Here is an 18,968-nt window from a genome sequence, read left to right as displayed (position 1 = left end):
CAAAAATGTTTGTGGCTGCCTCCGCTAGTGTCACGCCTCTACTGAACTCAAGCAGAATAGCATGTCGGAAATGTTCCGATTTCTCCACTTGGCACTCCATTTTCTAGCGTCCACAGCTCTACTGACAGTCTCCACTCGACAAAATGAGAATGTATAAACTGAAACAGCGACAGTGAACTACAAAAGAAAATGACAATCGATAAATAAAGCCATGGCAATCGGAATAACACAGACAAAAACACTACGAACTTATGGCATAACTCTAATAGATCACCAACAAAATAAAGTCTCACTATTATTTAATTATTTTTGGCGCAGTGAGGGCATAATATAATTTTATCTGACATAAATTGTCGGCATACAGATGGGCGAAGATAATTTCAGAGATCTTCGCACTCAGGTTGCCACTTAATTGTGACTTCTTTAGTTTCATAATCGAAGGAAGGTCTTTCACACAAACAAGTCGGTCGAAATATTGAAGCATTTTTGCAGCCTCATTATAGAGACGTAAAAATTCTACGTAAATAAAGAAACGTAGTGGTAAAAGATTTTTTCATTAAAACGGGAACTACCTTGCATGTCAATCAGTTACATCTGCACTTACACATGGTTCAACTGAAACGGCACACGGTCTCGAAAACAGATGTGGGTTTGGCAGTGTCCTCAAAAGGTTTAGGAAACTATCCTTGTAATTATTTCAAGCTCACGATGAATTTTTCAGCCTCGCGTTTTCTTTAACGGCAGGGAGCTAAGGGGACTGGACGGTGTCTGTCAGGATGTGTCCCTTCTACCCCTTCTACAACGTTATTTTCCTTTTCACTGTTTCCCCATCAAATCAGAAAGGAGTTGTTTCTCACCTAGCACTGCCTTACTGTGGAGACTGTACACTCAAGTTCACTTAAAATGCAAGATCTGCAATCTACTGGTATTTCCGATGTTCTAATTTCGTTCATGCATTCCTTTTTCCATCGTAAATTCAAAAATAGCGAGTATTAAGCCGAAAACTCTTTCCAGGCTTGCCTATTGACTTAAGCAACGTACTGTGCAGTAATATGTAAAATGTCCATACTCATCGCTCGGTTCCATCAAAATTGTGGAAAATGATACTAGAATAATATGTGTGACTTCAGAAAGTTTATTATTCATACCATAAATTTCTTCACGTGTTGCATGCCTGATAAGTTAGCACAAAGTGCTTCTTGATGTACAGAACAATAATCCCGTCTATCGATCGTTAGAATTTTTTGCTCTTTCATTGTCAACTGTTGTTGCTGTTGTGGTCTTCAGTCCTGAGACTGGATTGCTGCAGCTCTCCATGCTACTCTATCCTGTGCAAGCTTCTTCATCTCCCAGTACCTACTGCAACCTACATCCTTCTGAATCTGCTTAGTGTATTCATTTCTTGGTCTCCCTCTGATTTTTACCCTCCACACTGCCCTCCAGTACTAAATTGGTTATCACTTGATGCCTCAGAACATGTCCTACCAACCGATCCCTCCTTCTAGTCAAGTGGTGTCACAAACTCCTCTTCTCCCCAATTCTGTTCAATACCTCCTCATTAGTTATGAGATCTACCCATCTAATCTTCAGCATTCTTCTGTAGCACTACACCTCGAAAGCCTCTATTGTCTTCTTGTCCAAACTATTTATCGTCCATGTTTCACTTTCATACATGGCTACACTCCATACAAATACTTTCAGAAACGACTTCCTGATACTGAAATCTATACCCGACGTTAACAAACTTCTCTTCTTCAGAAACTCTTTCCTTGCTATTGCCAGTCTACATTTTGTATCCTCTCTCCTTCGACTATCATCCGTTATTTTGCTCCCCAAATAGCGAACCTCATTTACTACATTAAGTGTCTCATTTCCTAATCCAATTCCCTCAGCATCACCCTACTTAATTCGACTACATTCCATTATCCTCGTTTTGCTTTTGTTGATATTTATCTTATATCCTCCTTCCAAGACACTGTCCACTCCGTTCAACTGCTCGTCCAAGTCCTTTGCTGTCTCTAACAGAATTGCGATGTCATCAGCGAACCTCAAAGTTTTTATTTCTTCCCCATGGATTTTAATACCTACTTCTAATTTTTCTTTTGTTTCCTTTAATGCTTGTTCAATATACAGACTGAATAACATCGGGGAAAAGCTACAACACTGTCTCACTCCCTTCCCAACCACTGCTTCCCTTCCATGCCCCTTGACTCTTATAACTGCCATCTGGTTTCTGTATAAATTGTAAATAGCCTTTCGCTCCCTATATTTTACCCCTGCCACCTTCACAATTTGAAAGAGAGCATTCCAGTCAACATTATCAAAAGCTTTCTCTAAATCTACAAATGCTAGGAACGTAGGTTTGCCTTTCCTTAATCTATTTTCTAAGATAAGTCGTAGGGTCAGTATTGCCTAACGTGTTCCAACATTTCTACGGAATCTAAACTGAACTTTAAATTTTTTCTGCATATTATTTCATAGCAAATTTGCGGTACCCGTCGCTTATACAACTGTATAATACCGCTCTCTTTTGTCATTCCCATTTATTTTTAAAGGCTTGTCACGTCGCTATACTGCCTCTTTTCGCGTAAACAGCCACTGGATCACTGAACGTCCGCCGGCCGAAGTGGCCGTGCGGTTAAAGGCGCTGCAGTCTGGAACCGCAAGACCGCTACGGTCGCAGGTTCGAATCCTGCCTCGGGTATGGATGTTTGTGATGTCCTTAGGTTAGTTAGGTTTAACTAGTTCTAAGTTCTAGGGGACTAATGACCTCAGCAGTTGAGTCCCATAGTGCTCAGAGCCATTTGAACCATTTTGAACTGAACGTCCGTATACTGAAGAAATACGAAGGGTAAACAGCGCTTGCACCACGGTTCTGCCAAATTGAAGAGAATTGTTCCGACAAAAAATGCTACTTCACGATACTGAATGAAATGTCACGCTGTAACAAGATCTTCGGAAGGGAACGAGCATAGCGAAGACAGGCCGAGCCGTGGCCAGCACGCGCCCTGCGCATCTGGCCCGGGGTGATATGGCATTCCGTCGCCGGCCCTGGCATAGTAGGAAGAATATGTGAATAACTTTAAATGCGGTGTGGGGTATGCAGCTTGCAGACTCAAGGCTGCCATCTCTGGCAGCAACAACCTCCTACATCTTCGTCCGGTAAGTATACTGCTACTGTATGACAAATCATGTGAAAATGGTCAGACTTTCTTGTCAGATTGGCCGTCAATCAAATTTTTTTCATTGACGTCAAACATGGCCTGTGTTTGACAAAAGTGCCAACCAAAGCAACACACAGCCAAATAACGAACACATGAAGTTTGACAAGTTGTTTGATCATCTAGGGGGGGAGGGGAGGTCTTTAGAACATTCGAGGGCAGGTGCAAGGAACATCAGCTGTCACCGAGCCCTGCCTCGAGTATATTCATGAAATGAAATATCGTGAGACTAATACCGCAGTGCAGACGCCGATATCCTGGAACATCGTAATTAAGAAGGCTGTTGAAATAAAAATGTCGGAAAATATAGTAAAGAAGGACGGAGTTTTCAATTTAAACGATTCTTGAGGTCCAGCACTCAATTTATGTAGATCTCGACGATCATCACACCCAAAAGAGCTGGGAGCTACTGAGAAAATGGGCGTCCGTGGAATATCTGTAAAACAAAAGAGCATGAAATGGTGTAATAGCCGTCGGTACTTGATCTCAGCAGGGTAAGAGCAAAAGTAGTTCACAGTATGGTTAGAGTCCATGTAGTCAGCACACATAACAGCAAAACTCGCAGTACCTCAAGAAGATGATCGAAATATTGTGAGTAAAATGGAAACAATAACTATGCGTAACAATGGGAACCACACTATTAATCACTCTCTCCTAGAAACCGTAGAGATCATTTTCACCCTTTTTCTCCCATCATCATATAATACAAACATGACATCGCACTATACAGACAGACCCATTACTGTCACCAACACTTAACAGATACATACAGGGTGTTACAAAAAGGTACTGCCAACTTTCAGGAAACATTCCTCACACACAAAGAAAGAAAGTATGTTATGTGGACATGTGTCCGGAAACGCTTACTTTCCATGTTAGAGCTCATTTTATTAATTCTCTTCAAATCACATTAATCATAGAATGGAAACACACAGCAACAGAACGTACCAGCGTGACTTCAGACACTTTGTTACAGGAAATGTTCAAAATGTCCTACGTTAGCGAGGATACATGCATCCACCCTCCGTCGCATGGAATCCCTGATGCGCTGATGCAGCCCTGGAGAATGGCGTATTGTATCACAGCCGTTCACAATACGAGCACGAAGAGTCTCTACATTTGGTACCGGGGTTGCGTAGACAAGAGCTTTCAAATGCCCCCATAAATGAAAGTCAAGAGGGTTGAGGTCAGGAGAGCGTGGAGGCCATGGAATTGGTCCGCCTCTACCATACATCGCTCACCGAATCTGTTGTTGAGATGCATACGAACACTTCGACTGAAATGTGCAGGAGCTCCATCGTGCATGAACCACATGTTGTGTCGTACTTGTAAAGGCACATCTTCTAGCAGCACAGGTAGAGTATCCCGTATGAAATCATGATAACGTGCTCCATTGAGCGTAGGTGGAAGAACATGGGGCCCAATCAAGACATCACCAACAATGCCTGCCCAAACGTTCACAGAAAATCTGTGTTGATGACGTGATTGCACAATTGCGTGAGGATTCTCGTCAGCCCACACATGTTGATTGTGAAAATTTACAATTTGATCACGTTGGAATGAAACCTCATGCGTAAAGATAACATTTGCACTGAAATGAGGATTGACACATTGTTGGGTGAACCATTCGCAGAAGTGTACCCGCGGAGGCCAGTCAGCTGATAGTGCCTGCACACGCTGTACATGGTACGGAAACAACTGGTTCTCCCGTAGCACTCTCCATACAGTGACGTGGTCAACGTTACCTTGTACAGCAGCAACTTCTCTGACGCTGACATTAGGGTTATCGTCAACTGCACGAAGAATTGCCTCGTCCATTGCAAGTGTCCTCGTCGTTCTAGGTCTTCCCCAGTCGCGAGTCATAGGCTGAAATGTTCCGTGCTCCCTAAGACGCCAGTCAATTGCTTCGAACGTCTTCCTGTCGGGACACCTTCCTTCTGGAAATCTGTCTCGATACAAATGTACCGCGCCACGGCTATTGCCCCGTTCTACTCCATACATCAAATGGGCATCTGCCAACTCCGCATTTGTAAACATTGCACTGACTGCAAAACCACGTTTGTGATGAACACTAACCTGTTGATGCTACGTAATGATGTGCTTGATGCTAGTACTGTAGAGCAATGAGTCGCATGTCAACACAAGCACCGAAGTCAACATTACCTTCCTTCAACTGAGCCAACTGGCCGTGAATCGAGGAAGTACAGTACATACTGACAAAACTAAAATGAGCTCTAACATAGAAATTAAGCGTTTCCGGACACTTGTCCACATGACATCTTTTCTTTATTTGTGTGTCAGGAATGTTTCCTGAAAGTCTGTCCGTACCTTTTGGTAACACCCTGTATAACACATGACTCTCTCCGGATAGGAAAGATACCGATGTGTGCAAAGAAAGAAAAGAGTTTCCAGTTAAGTGGCTGAACCTATGCATCAAACAGGGGCGGCTCGCTTTTCAGGGCTAGATGGGCCTGGCCTCACTAGAAATTTTGCGATGTAGCTCAGTTCTATTTTGTTTGTTTTCTCAATATTATATCAGACAGTTTGAGTATGACGTGATGTTAGTGTAGCAGTGACAGAGAGCAGGGGTAATCAGGCCTAGTTTCCACTGCTCCGTTGCAGACACACGATACTCTTAGCTGACATTAGCTGTGCCAGGCCTTACCACTACCTGTCTTTTACCCTTCCCCTCAGTGTATCCTTCCACAGTAATGAACCTGTTTCCCTGTCTCCACCCAGTACCTAATATCAGGGGCCAGCGTTGCATGGCCCCTACTCCCTCCACACCCCTGGATCTGAAAACTGCTCTCATTCAGATGTCACCAAGCTCTTTCCTTTCCTCCATCTTGCCTTTCACTGTAAGCTGTCCATACACACAGACTAACTGGTGGGCAAACCCTCGCCGCCCCCCCCCCCCCCCCCCCCTGCTGAGCAGGTCGCTGACAAATTCGACTGTGGGTGAATACACTGCTATGGTGTGATAGACCCTACCTGCTTGCACTGGTGGAGTGTGGCATAACATGGACTGCTATAAAATCGCCTAAAAAGAGACAAACAGGTCGCGGAGACCCCCCGCAGGTGGGGGGGAATCAGCTGACTGTTCGGCCTGTGTATGGAGGCCTTAAGCATAGTTTAAGCTGCCCATTCACAGTCTGACTGGTCGGCTGAACCCCACACTCCTGATGAGTGGCTCGCCAACTCATCGGCATCTGAGGACACTGTGACTGTGTGGTGGGCACTACCTATTTACAGTGATAGAGAGTGAGATAGCAGGTAGTAGTTGGGGTTAGCAGGCAGAGGTCCACCAGCAAACCAACACACCTGGACCATGGACCCAACCGCTGTAAAGTCACCCACACAAGGGTCAATGGGTTATGGCAGAAACACTCGCTAGGGGGTTTGGTCAATTGGTCGGTATGTGTACAAGGGCCTTTAGGGCCGGCCCACTGGATGGACCAGCTCACACATACATCATCTTTCCGTGCACCCCGGCAAACCCTGCTGTCTCTCTCCCCTCCTTGTTCACTAGTTCACTCGTCTAGATAGTGTCGGGGACCAGTTGGCTGGAGCCCCTAGGCCATAACTCAAATTTTTATTCGCATTACTTTACACAACTACCTGTAGTTGCTGCTACGTACCTTACCTACATTACTTCCATCTCCCCCTCCCCATCCGCCGCTGACATTTGTCAATGGTAAATGCTGCAATCAGTAAAAGGCCCATCTCTCAGTAATGTTCCATATTCTGGAACTGTGTACTTGAAACTCGTGTATTCTTAGTGATTTTAAAAATGAAGTTTTTCTTTTTGTTTCCTTAAAAAAAAATCCAGCCGGCCGCTGTGGCCGAGCGGTTCTAGGAGTTTCAGTCCGGAACCGCGTGACCGCTACAGTCGCAGGTTCGAATCCTGCCTCGGGCATAGATGTGTGTGATGTTCTTAGGTTAGTTAGGTTTAAGTAGTTCTACGTCCAGGAGACTGATGACATCAGATGTTAAGTCCCATAGTGTTTAGATCCATTTTTGAACCTAAAAAAATCCCTTTCATTTATTAAATATGGAAGAGAAGCTAGAAATCGAGCAGTTACGTGCACATCAACCAGCTTCGCTATTACACAAACAACACAAGAAAAAAAAAGTTCTTCATTTCTGTATATATTTTATAATCAGCTACAATATTTCGTAGATTAGGCCTATATTTAGAACTGCACAGTTATCATAGGTGCTAGTTTTCTAATCATTTTAAGAAGTATGACGTAAATAAAAGTTATAAACAAACAATTTGGTACTATTCCAATCTTTTGATTTTTTATCTGGGCCACACCATTGAAAATGAGTACCAGCTGCCACTGCCCACAAGGTTTCCCAGCCGACACTTCGTATGACTTTATTTACTTTATCCATTTTACCCACCAAGGAAACTTAAAAGGTAGACAGTTTTGTGGGGAATCTTATGAGCAAGCAGCAGGCAATAGATTGGCACACGCAGAAACTGACTTTCACATTAAAATCCTGCTGGACATAGTGTCTTATCGTGTTGTAAAATACTTACAAAATACTATAATACCAAAGTAACCGCGTATATGGCCAAGCTGCAGCGTCCTTCCTCGAAGCGGTGAATGATTTGGCTGGGATGGGGAACCATGATGAGGCAGGGCGGGGGGCGGAGTGCAGTGCTGCTGCTACACACAAGGGTATGTCGTGTTTACGGACATTTTCTGAAATTTCTGAAATTTGATACAAATTGGAAAATAATTTTTAATCGAGGTGGGCATCATCAGATGTTGGATGCACGCGTATCGTCTTCCGTAATACATACGACTCAGCGCAAAAAAATGTAAACGCTTGGTGTCGACTTCAGCGAGGAGCGGGACCTATGTCCGACTGGTGTAGGTAGTACCGTAACATCAGTGTTAGAGGACGAATGACCGAATCACCCAGTGTATGGCTTGCAAGAAAAATTCCACAAGGTACAAGAAGTGACGGGTACAGACATCTCAGGGACGTACTGCGTATTATATGAATTATGAAACATAGAGGAATGAAGAGGTTTAAAATATAATTGAACGGCAGACCAATTTTAACATTGTACTATGTTAAGAAAACTCGTATAAGAGTTTCATTGGAAACTTTATAAGAACACATCTACATCTACATTTATACTCCGCAAGCCACCCAACGGTGTGTGGCGGAGGGCACCTTACGTGCCACTGTCATTACCTCCCTTTCCTGTTCCAGTCGCGTATGGTTCGCGGGAAGAACGACTGTCTGAAAGCCTCCGTGCGCGCTCTAATCTCTCTAATTTTACATTCGTGATCTCCTCGGGAGGTATAAGTAGGGAGAAGCAATATATTCGATACCTCATCCAGAAACGCACCCTCTCAAAACCTGGCGAGCAAGCTACACCGCGATGCAGAGCGCCTCTCTTGCAGAGTCTGCCACTTGAGTTTATTAAACATCTCCGTAACGCTATCACGGTTACCAAATAACCCTGTGACGAAACGCGCCACTCTTCTTTGGATCTTCTCTATCTCCTCCGTCAACCCGATCTGGTACGGATCCCACACTGATGAGCAATATTCAAGCACAGGTCGAACGAGTGTTTTGTAAGCCACCTCCTTTGTTGATGGACTACATTTTCTAAGCACTCTCCCAATGAATCTCAACCTGGTACCCGCCTTACCAACAATTAATTTTATACGATCATTCCACTTCAAATCGTTCCGCACGCATACTCCCAGATATTTTACAGAAGTAACTGCTACCAGTGTTTGTTCCGCTATCATATAATCATACAATAAAGGATCCTTCTTTCTATGTATTCGCAATACATTACATTTGTCTATGTTAAGGGACAGTTGCCACTCCCTGCACCAAGTGCCTATCCGCTGCAGATCTTCCTGCATTTCGCTACAATTTTCTAATGCTGCAACTTCTCTGTATACTACAGCATCATCCGCGAAAAGCCACATGGAACTTCCGACACTATCTACTAGGTCATTTTTATATATTGTGGAAAGCAATGGTCCCATAACACTCCCCTGTGGCACGCCAGAGGTTAGTTTAACGTCTGTAGACGTCTCTCCATTGATAACAACATGCTGTGTTCTGTTTGCTAAAAACTCTTCAATCCAGCCACACAGGTGGTCTGATATTCCGTAGGCTCTTACGTGGTTTATCAGGCGACAGTGCGGAACTGTATCGAACGCCTTCCGGAAGTCAAGAAAAATAGCATCTACTTGGGAGCCTGTATCTAATATTTTCTGGGTCTCACGAACAAATAAAGCGAGTTGGGTCTCACACGATCGCTGTTTCCGGAATCCATGTTGATTCCTACATAGTAGATTCTGGGTTTCCAAAAACGACATGATACTCGAGCAAAAAACATGTTTGAAAATTCTACAACAGATCGACGTCAGAGATATAGGTCTATAGTTTTGCGCATCTGCTCGACGACCCTTCTTGAAGACTGGGACTACCTGTGCTCTTTTCCAATCATTTGGAATCCTCCGTTCCTCTAGAGACTTGCGGTACACGGCTGTTAGAAGGGGGGCAAGTTCTTTCGCGTACTCTGTGTAGAATCGAATTGGTATCCCGTCAGGTCCAGTGGACTTTCGTCTGTTGAGTGATTCCAGTTGCTTTTCTATTCCTTGGACACTTATTTCGATGTCAGCCATTTTTTCGTTTGTGCGAGGATTTAGAGAAGGAACTGCAGTGCGGTCTTCCTCTGTGAAACAGCTTTGGAAAAAGGTGTTTAGTATTTCAGCTTTACGCGTGTCATCCTCTGTTTCAATGCCATCATCATCCCGGAGTGTCTGGATATGCTGTTTCGAGCCACTTACTGATTTAACGTAAGACCAGAACTTCCTAGGATTGCTACAGTATCTCCCCAAGATAAAAAACGAAAGAGAACTCTAACAAGACTACTAGAAACACCAGAAGAACAAGAACAGCGGATGAGTGAAATTAGTCCAGTTTTTACATTTATATTGTACACATGTGGTTTTGACGATCGATACAGAGAAATTATTGAGTAAATTCAGAGTAAATGCACAGGTTCATCTTTTACATAATTCTTGTATGAACAGTTCATACATGCAAATTCTGGTAGACAAAATGTAATAGTACAGATTAGACTCGGCCCGTTTTATGGGCATCACTGGCATCCAGGATGTCGGGAGTCTGTAGTCATCCCTTATTTACGTTGTGAGGCTGCTTTAAGATTTCAGTTGCCTCATTTTGCGTCTAGCATCCACGACTGTCTCGCAAGTACTATGGCTAAAAGAACTTTATAGGATACTGACAGTAGCAATGGTGCTCCACAAGTGCAGGTCTGTCGTACTGCCCCACACGAACTTAGTTTTCGTGTTCTGCTGAGTGGGTTCTAAAAGACCTGTCTGTTTCTGCAATGTCAAGTAGTTGGTTCATTGCTTCAGAGGATCACACAAATAGTGGAGAGTGATTGCAGGATACGGAACCCATTAAGGTCTACAAAGGATGTCGTAAAAGTCCTCAACATTGTAGGTGTTCACGAGATATGAAGGCCTTATTTGAGTAGTGGTACACCTCCAGTTTTTTTTTCTTTTCGAGATACTGAGGCTTGAACATAGTTGAGTGATGACAGTCGAAATAGTAATCCCTTGCAGCAAGCGATGAACTGCAATATTTCAGGTACATCCGTCAGAGAACTGTTAGCACTCATTAACGTTTAAGCCTCAGTATCTCGAAATGAACAAAATTGGAGATGTACCACAACTGAAATAAGGCTTTCGTATGTTGTGAGTGCAGTTCACCTTCACTGGGGGACTCCGCAAGACCTGTTAACACCTGCATACCAGGCCACGAGTGCTATGTTCGTTTGGGGCAGCACAACAGATCAATACCAGCGTAGTTGTGGGCAGCACATAGAATTTTAGGAAGCTCGAGAAGAGACAGCTGAGGATGAGAGAGGTGTCAAAAAATCTTGAAGCAGCCTAACAACATCAACAGAGAGGACAGATACAGGCTATCAACCTCCTGGTTCACAGAACGCCCCGAGTGTAATAGCTGCGCAGCAACTCTACTGCCTCCAACTAAACATACAGCACATGCTGAAGTAAGTGAGATAGCATTTCTGTGACTACAGTGGTGTGCACGTCAGAAGGCGGGTGTTGGAGGGTTGCGTGCTAGCAGGGGCCAATGTAGCGTTTGACGCATTGGCCAGTGGTGTCCCATGCAGCAGCGTCCGTCTGTAGCGTGCACTTTGGGGTGTGTGTGTGGGGCACGTGTAACACCATAGCTCTAATGCTCTACTGATTTATTTTGCTTTTGTTTCATTTAATATTACATCGTTAAGCTTCTGTAAATGTATTTGATTGAATAGATAACACAAAATTGTATACTCCTTTCTTTGTTTAAAACTTTGATGTCGTGGTTTGATTCCATGCAATGTAGTATATCTGTCATTTAAATTCTTTGTCGCCTATTTGGAGGGAACAATTGTAATTTATGTGTGAATAATTTTTTGTAGAAATGTCAATATGTGCAAATGTTCTGTTTTATTTAAAATGTTTGTTCTCTGTTATGTAAACTGCTGATCCTCACTTAGGGTTCTTAGTTAGTCAGTATGTAAAAGTTGTTGTGGTTCCCCTTGGGAACGGAACTGTGTAGCGCGCGCAAATTGTGGTTGGCCTAAGTAGAAAAGGTGGAACAAGAGTCAGTCGGGGACGAGCTACGAGTCGGGGACGAGCTACCAAACTGTGCACTGCCATGTAAAAGATGCATATTGTGCTGGTTCAAAGAGAGGCTTTTTCTGCTACTTTCCAATGCCTCGGATGGATGGATAAATAGCTGGAACTATTTTGGAATTTGTATCTATCATTGCCACCAAGAACTGACAGAGTCCAGCAATTCTACCTGCAATTCCACCTACCAACATGCAGTTGCCACCACATTGCGCAATTCATTGCATCGGAATGCTACAGTGATGTACAGTGAAGGATCAGCTTAATGGAGGTGTTAGTGTGCTCAAATATAAGGTAATTTGTATCTGAATTTATGTACCTACCCTGATTTTTCTCCTCATCATAACACCTCTCAGGTTCCTCTCCGTTTGAACTAAAGTGATTACCGAGTGTCCCTACTGAAATAACATTAAAAACCAGTGTGTTTTGCTAATTAATGGCTCTTGAACATAGTAAAAAGAAAGTTAAAGTTAATGTGGCAAGAGAGTGAGTTAAAGTTAATGATGCTTGATGAAAATAATTTTCCTAGTAAAACTGCTTATTAATGTGTTGTTGCCAACTTCAAATTAAAGGTTCTTAAGACTGAGGCTTATAAAGTTTTGCTTAGTAAATGATCACATTACTGCCTGTTGTAAATCGCAGAAGGTGAGTCAGTATCTTACATATGTTAATCTTGTCTCTCAATGTAGTAAAAGTGGAAAACTGCAGTTGCGAAAAGTTATATACTCATGTTTGCTAAGTGTTTGTCCCTCTTGTGTATTGGAAGTGCATATGGATAGTATAACTGTATCCACAGTTTGTGTATTGTGTTAATGCTCGGTAACAAGTAACGGAAAGACCATTAATTATGAAAATCATAATTTCTTTCTTCAAATGATAGTGAGAAGCAACCTTTCAGTGGATTCCAATTAACTTTTATTTTAAATAGTAAAGTATTTAACTGAGAGAGACTTAACCTATATCCAATTAATGATTCTGCAGTGAATAGTAATAATAACGTTATAAAGACCATTCAGTTTGTGTAAGCCCTGAAAGTAATAGTGTGTTTCGGTATCTGTTATAATTTTGCAAATAGTTTGTGCTGCTCTAGCTGCTAGCTTCAATCTTAACGTAAACATTTGTATGTGTCAGAGTTCATTGCACTCGCGTGTGTCAAAGTATAGGTTGTGTTTATCCATTAAAATTACTAATAACTATTTTCTTGAACGAGAATGTTAATCATTCTCTTGCCTAGTTAGGCTGGCGACCGTTTTCTTTATCCATTAAACAGTGCAGATAGGCAAAATTTCGTTTGTTACTGTTCAAATATTTACGTAATTCTGACTTTCATTTCCGATAAGCCACCTCCGTTAGGTACAACACAGTCAACATAACAAAATTCCTCTCAGAGGGTAACACTGCTCTGTTGCTTTATACCATAATTGCTTTAACAAAATAATTTTATTTCAAAACCGGTTTCCAGCTTTAAGGTTATGGTACAGCAGTAGCAGACAGGAGTGTTATACGTGGCTTTTACGTGACAAGACTATTTGTTCTGTTGGGGCATAGTACGCAATAAACCAAATTTGGTATTTCATAATACAAGCTACGTAAATGCTGTTGCAGTGTTATACACGTAACGCTGATTTTCGTGTTAGGTCAAGTATGTCGAGGGTATTTAGCCACTCAAGTGTTCACTGTGAGCGGCATAAAGCAAACACGCCAAGAATTACAGTACACTAAAATGCGACAGAGGTAGTGTCCCGAGCATATACGGTAATACAGGGAGAATCAGAAGCAGAAACGGTGGCCCGATGTGGCGCTTAACGCTGCGTTGCCAGTTACCACGGTAGGAAAAGGCTGGAACGTGCAGAGTGAAATGGAGATCACATTACTGACCCGGAAAAGTACTCTCTACATCTCTCTGCATGTAACACATCTGGCAGCCTCCTTCTTACTTTCACACTGCAATATCAGCAGAAAACTACAGTTCCCACTCATTGTCTCTGATCCACGGTGGGCTATAACTTACAGTACAAGCAAGTTGTATACCCCAAGAATAGCATGCCATGTACCCCCTACTTGTTTTAAAACCCTGACCAATGGTATGTTAATGCCAATAAAATTTTTGTAAGGTTCTACGGGTTTGCACGTAGCAGTACAGTATGTAACACGCGCTCTCCAGCTGACCTATCTTGGAATGCTGACAATTTGCTCGGTCAGCAGAAGTGTGTCCGGCTGCAGTGCGACACAGGGGAGTAAGCCACTGACCGCCGTCAGCAGCGCGCCGTATAACTAGCGCGGCCTCGGGCTGAATATGTCTCTTTTCTTAGCGCACTATGAAGCCTTTCTATACGACCTTAATTAGCCGGTGTTAGGATGTCAGACACAGTGATGATGGGTGCACACAGCGTGCGTGTTTTATAATCAGTCTTTTGTTAATAAACTGTTTAAACTTGTTTCTCGGTTTTCGCGTATTCTGTACCTCAGGGACCGACTGCTTACGAATCCTGACAAATACATCGTGTAGTTATCATCCACAAACAGCCTCCTTATATTAAAAAAAAATGACATCGGTGGTCTTATGACACAGTTACACAGTTCAGTCACATTTTCGATGTCTATGTGCAAAAGCCAATAACAGATGGGAAGTGGCATACTGGCAGTAGAGGGCATATAACATGTGTTGGAGGTACGTGGAGAACAGTGCAGTCATTGTCGTAATACGGAATTGACGTCCAAAACAGCACGATCATCTGCTTTTGCGTCAAGTGTGGAAGCATTTGGGAAAGGGCTAAGTTTGTAAACTGTGTGCGTACTGCCATGGTTAAACAATACCGTGCATGGCGAGATGGCATTATCAAAAACTGGCGCCGAGGTAACTGTGATGCACCGCGGGCCATAGATGACAGGAAATGTGTATGGGCGAACAAACGTGTGGCAATTAAGCAACTGACAACCCAAATGAACCAAGGGGCTTCCAATAGTGTGTCCTCAACGACCTTTCAACTACGTATGGGCCTCCACAGCAGGCACCTGGTTGACGCACCCATGTTGACAGCTGTTCATCGGTGACATAGGCTGGAACTTGCACGCCAGCACCGCAACGGGACGTCCACTGAAAGGGCAGGGTGGTCTTTTCATATGAATCACGTTTTGCGCACCATCGGACATACGCCCAGAGGGGTGTACAGCGAGAAACGTCTCAAAGCAAACACCCTGCAACGGCCACGATCTGGGGAATGTTTTCGAGGCATGAAGCAACACAAGAATGTATTTATCCTTGAAAACTATGTACAGTCGTGGACAAAACGAGCGAGACCCCTCGCCTTTTCGTTATGCTGATCTGCACAGCTTTTAAGTCTGCTATGCAGCATAACAGGCAAGGCGACGAAGTGCTACCAACATACTATGCACAGGCGTGAAATTGAAAAACTATCCTAAATTTGTCAGACTGCTTTCAATCATGTGTAAGACTATATCAATGGTGATTAGTGTCTTAACCAGAACACATAAATATAAGATATAAATGAAAGAAGAAACTCTAATTAGTATGAACTGTACTAATAAAAATGAATTTCAGCTTATCGAGATAACATAACTGTTTTAGTAAGACAAAGTATCCCAGATCGTTACGAATTAGCAAAATATTATGCGCATTCGGCCACGAAATGGTCTGTGTCAACATTCAGAGCAGTCATACTGGATTACCGTTGCTGACCTACCATGAAAGTGTGCCAATTTAGCAATGCGTGAAGAATCATAACGAAATTCAGTTAAAAATCATTCACTGCCACAATTAAGTCAATTCAATTATTGACAGAAGCGGGAAAAGTAGGCAGTAACAAGTATGAAATTCTACAAGAGTTTCATATCGACATCCACGGGGCGCCGGTACAGAATAAAGGTAGCCATAAAACGTAATGGGGGCTCGAGAATTTCTTAAAATTCCTTTACCGATAGTCTATCTGCGTCCATCGAGATTAGAACCGAAAACAAACCAGACCTCCCTTGCAGTAGCAAACACCTTTCACTACGCTAGCAGACAACCCAGGCAAACAGCCCTCTATTATTACCCCAGACATGAGTAAACCGGCAATTTCGCAATGAAAAATGGCAAAATTATCTCTAGTTTCTGTTGCACAGAGCTTTCTGGACTCAAAAACATGAATTGTCTACCTTTATGTCACTGCTTATGTTACAATCATTCGGGATGTTTATCGAAATAACAAAAAACTGTTATTAGCGAGTAAATTTAGTAGGATAATTCTGCACCACCCCAGGAAATAAATGACGACGTAGCTGCCAAACGTATTCTACAATGTTTCGAATTCTCCATTACACGTGCCACAGCCAGAAAACGTTCATTAGCCGAAGTGTTCCTTAAGGTAGCTAGTAATGGGAATGTTCGCACATCTAAAACGCGGTGGCATTAGATCGAAAGCGTAGCTACGATTAATATGCTGATGTATCGACTGCAACCGAGCGAGGTGGCGCAGTGGCTAGCACACTGGACTCGCATTCGGGAGGACGACGGTTCAATCCCGCGTCCGGCCATCCTGATTTAGGTTTTCCGTGATTTCCCTAAATCTCTCCAGGCAAATGCCGGGATGGTTTGAAAGGGCACGGCCGACTTCCTTCTCCGTCCTTCCCTAACCCGATGAGACCGATGACCTCGCTGTTTGGTCTCTTCCCCCAAAACAACCAACCAACCAACGTATCGACTGCAGCTGGAACATTTCGAAAAAAGAGTTGGGGAAATTATTATGCGGCCCTCATCTTCAGTAACTGTGGTAGCTATTTTCGTTGTTAGGATTTCGTCACGTAAATCGGTAAAAATGGAACCCTACTAGTCTCACTTTCTTGACCGTCTATCTGTCTACCCAACCCATAAAACACGTTTACCTCGAGTACTGGTGGACATACGAGGTGCGGCTAGAAAAAAACCGGACTGATGCTGGAAAAAAACATTTATTTACAATTATTTACAATTTCATGTTATCTCCTTCAATGTACTCTCCTCCTCGGTCTCTACACCGCTCCATACGAATTTTCCACTGTTCATAGCAATGCTGCAGATCATTTTCGGTAAGTCCATACATTACTTCCGTCGCTTTTTTTTTTACTGCTTCAACAGTCTCAAATCTAGTTCCTTTCAAAGCTGACTTGACTTTAGGGAAAAGAAAAAAGTCACAGGGGGCCAAATCAGGTGAGTAGGGTGGATGATCTAAGATGGGAATGTTGTGTTTTGCCAAAAACGTCTTCACTGACAACGCACTGTGAGCTGGGGCATTGTCTTGGTGAAGGATCCATGACTTTTTTCTCCACAAATCGTTCCGTTTTATCCGTACTCGCTCACGTAGGGTAGCCAGGACGCTAATGTAGTAATGCTGATTCACTGTTTGTCCCTCTGGTACCCAATCAATGTGCACAATCCCTTTGATGTCAAAAAAAAACAATCATCATTGCCTTGAATTTCGATTTTGACATTCGTGCTTTTTTTTGTCGTGGAGAACCAGGAGTTTTCCAACGCATCGATTGGCGTTTAGTTTCGGGATCGTAAATAAAAAACCACGATTCATCGCAGGTAATAACATTTTGTAAGAAGGTGGGATCACTTTCAATGTTTTCCAGGATGTCAGGACAAATCATTCTTCGGCGTTCCTTCTGTTCAATTGTGAGACACTTTGGAACCAATTTTGAACACACTTTGTTCATGTTGAAACTTTCATGAAGAATCTGCCTAACACTTTCCTTGTCAACTCCTGTTAACTCTGACACTGCTCTGATTGTTAAACGGCGATCTTGTCGAACAAGTTTACCGATTTTTTCAATGTTTGCATCAGTTTTTGCTGACAACGGTCTGCCAGTGCGAGTGTCATCACTGGTGTCTTCGCGGCCATCTTTAAATCGTTTAAACCACTCAAACACTTGTGTTCGCGATAAACAATCATCGCCGTACACTTGTTGTAACATTACAAACGTTTTACTTGCAGATTTTCCAAGTTTGAAACAAAATTTGATGTTAACACGCTGTTCTTTCTGTACTCTCAACATTTTCCGACGCACAGACAAAACGTCAACTACTTAAAACAGACGCCACGGGCAGACTGAGTGCAGGAGGCAGATGAAACTCGAGCAGTAGGCGGAGCGAGAGTCACGTGACAGGCCACGCGACTTTCAGCCTTATTGCATTCGTTTTATTGTTTCACCAGTACTAGTCCGGTTTTTTTCTAGCCACACCTCGTAACAAGCGGAAATGTATCGCACTTCCTGCTGTATACGGTCCTTTGGTGGTGTAAAAAAGTGAGCTATGTGAACACAATCTGAAGATACGGCTGTTTATGTAAAGAAAATTTACGCGAAACGTCATAAAATGACTCTAAGAACTATGCCATCAAACTGCTTAGGTCATCAGTCCCCTAGACCTAGAACTATTTCAACCTACCGAACCTAACACACATTCATGCCCGGGGAAGGATTCGAACTGACGGTGCAAGGAGCCGCGCGGTCCGCGATGTGACACCGCTGAGCTCCCCGCCGGCAAGCTGTTAATATCATCTGGTGTTGCTAAAAAGTTATTCACTTCTGGTGAATGATTTTCTGCCCAGTTCATTTAAGAAAGAATAACTAAAATATATTTGATGTTACGTAAGAGGAAGGGCGCCTAATTCATTCCCCCTTGTCTTTATTCATGATGTTAGATTCGCAATCTGAGCATACGTACCATCCATAACCACACTTTAGATCCAAGTCATAGTCACAGATATGCGAATACGACACATAGGCTTATACTTGAGGTATTTCGTTTTTCACGAAGTGGTGGCAGACGATGCTGTGGCGTCTTCGAAGCGCGAGTTTCTCCAGTGCTAGTAGCTATCTAGCACATCAGCTGAGCGAACTTGCATAGTATGTTGGTAGCACTTCGTCGCCTTGCCTGGTATGCTGTGTAGCAGACTTTAAAGCTGTGCAGATCAGCATAACGAAAAGGGCAGGGGTCTCGCTCGTTTTGTCCACGACTGTACATTCCTACATGCAGTTTGTTTCTCCT

The sequence above is a fragment of the Schistocerca nitens genome, chromosome 8, assembly GCF_023898315.1.
Source record: "Schistocerca nitens isolate TAMUIC-IGC-003100 chromosome 8, iqSchNite1.1, whole genome shotgun sequence".
NCBI classification, from domain to species: Eukaryota; Metazoa; Arthropoda; class Insecta; order Orthoptera; family Acrididae; genus Schistocerca; species Schistocerca nitens.
Note: the sequence above shows the minus strand (reverse complement) of the source record.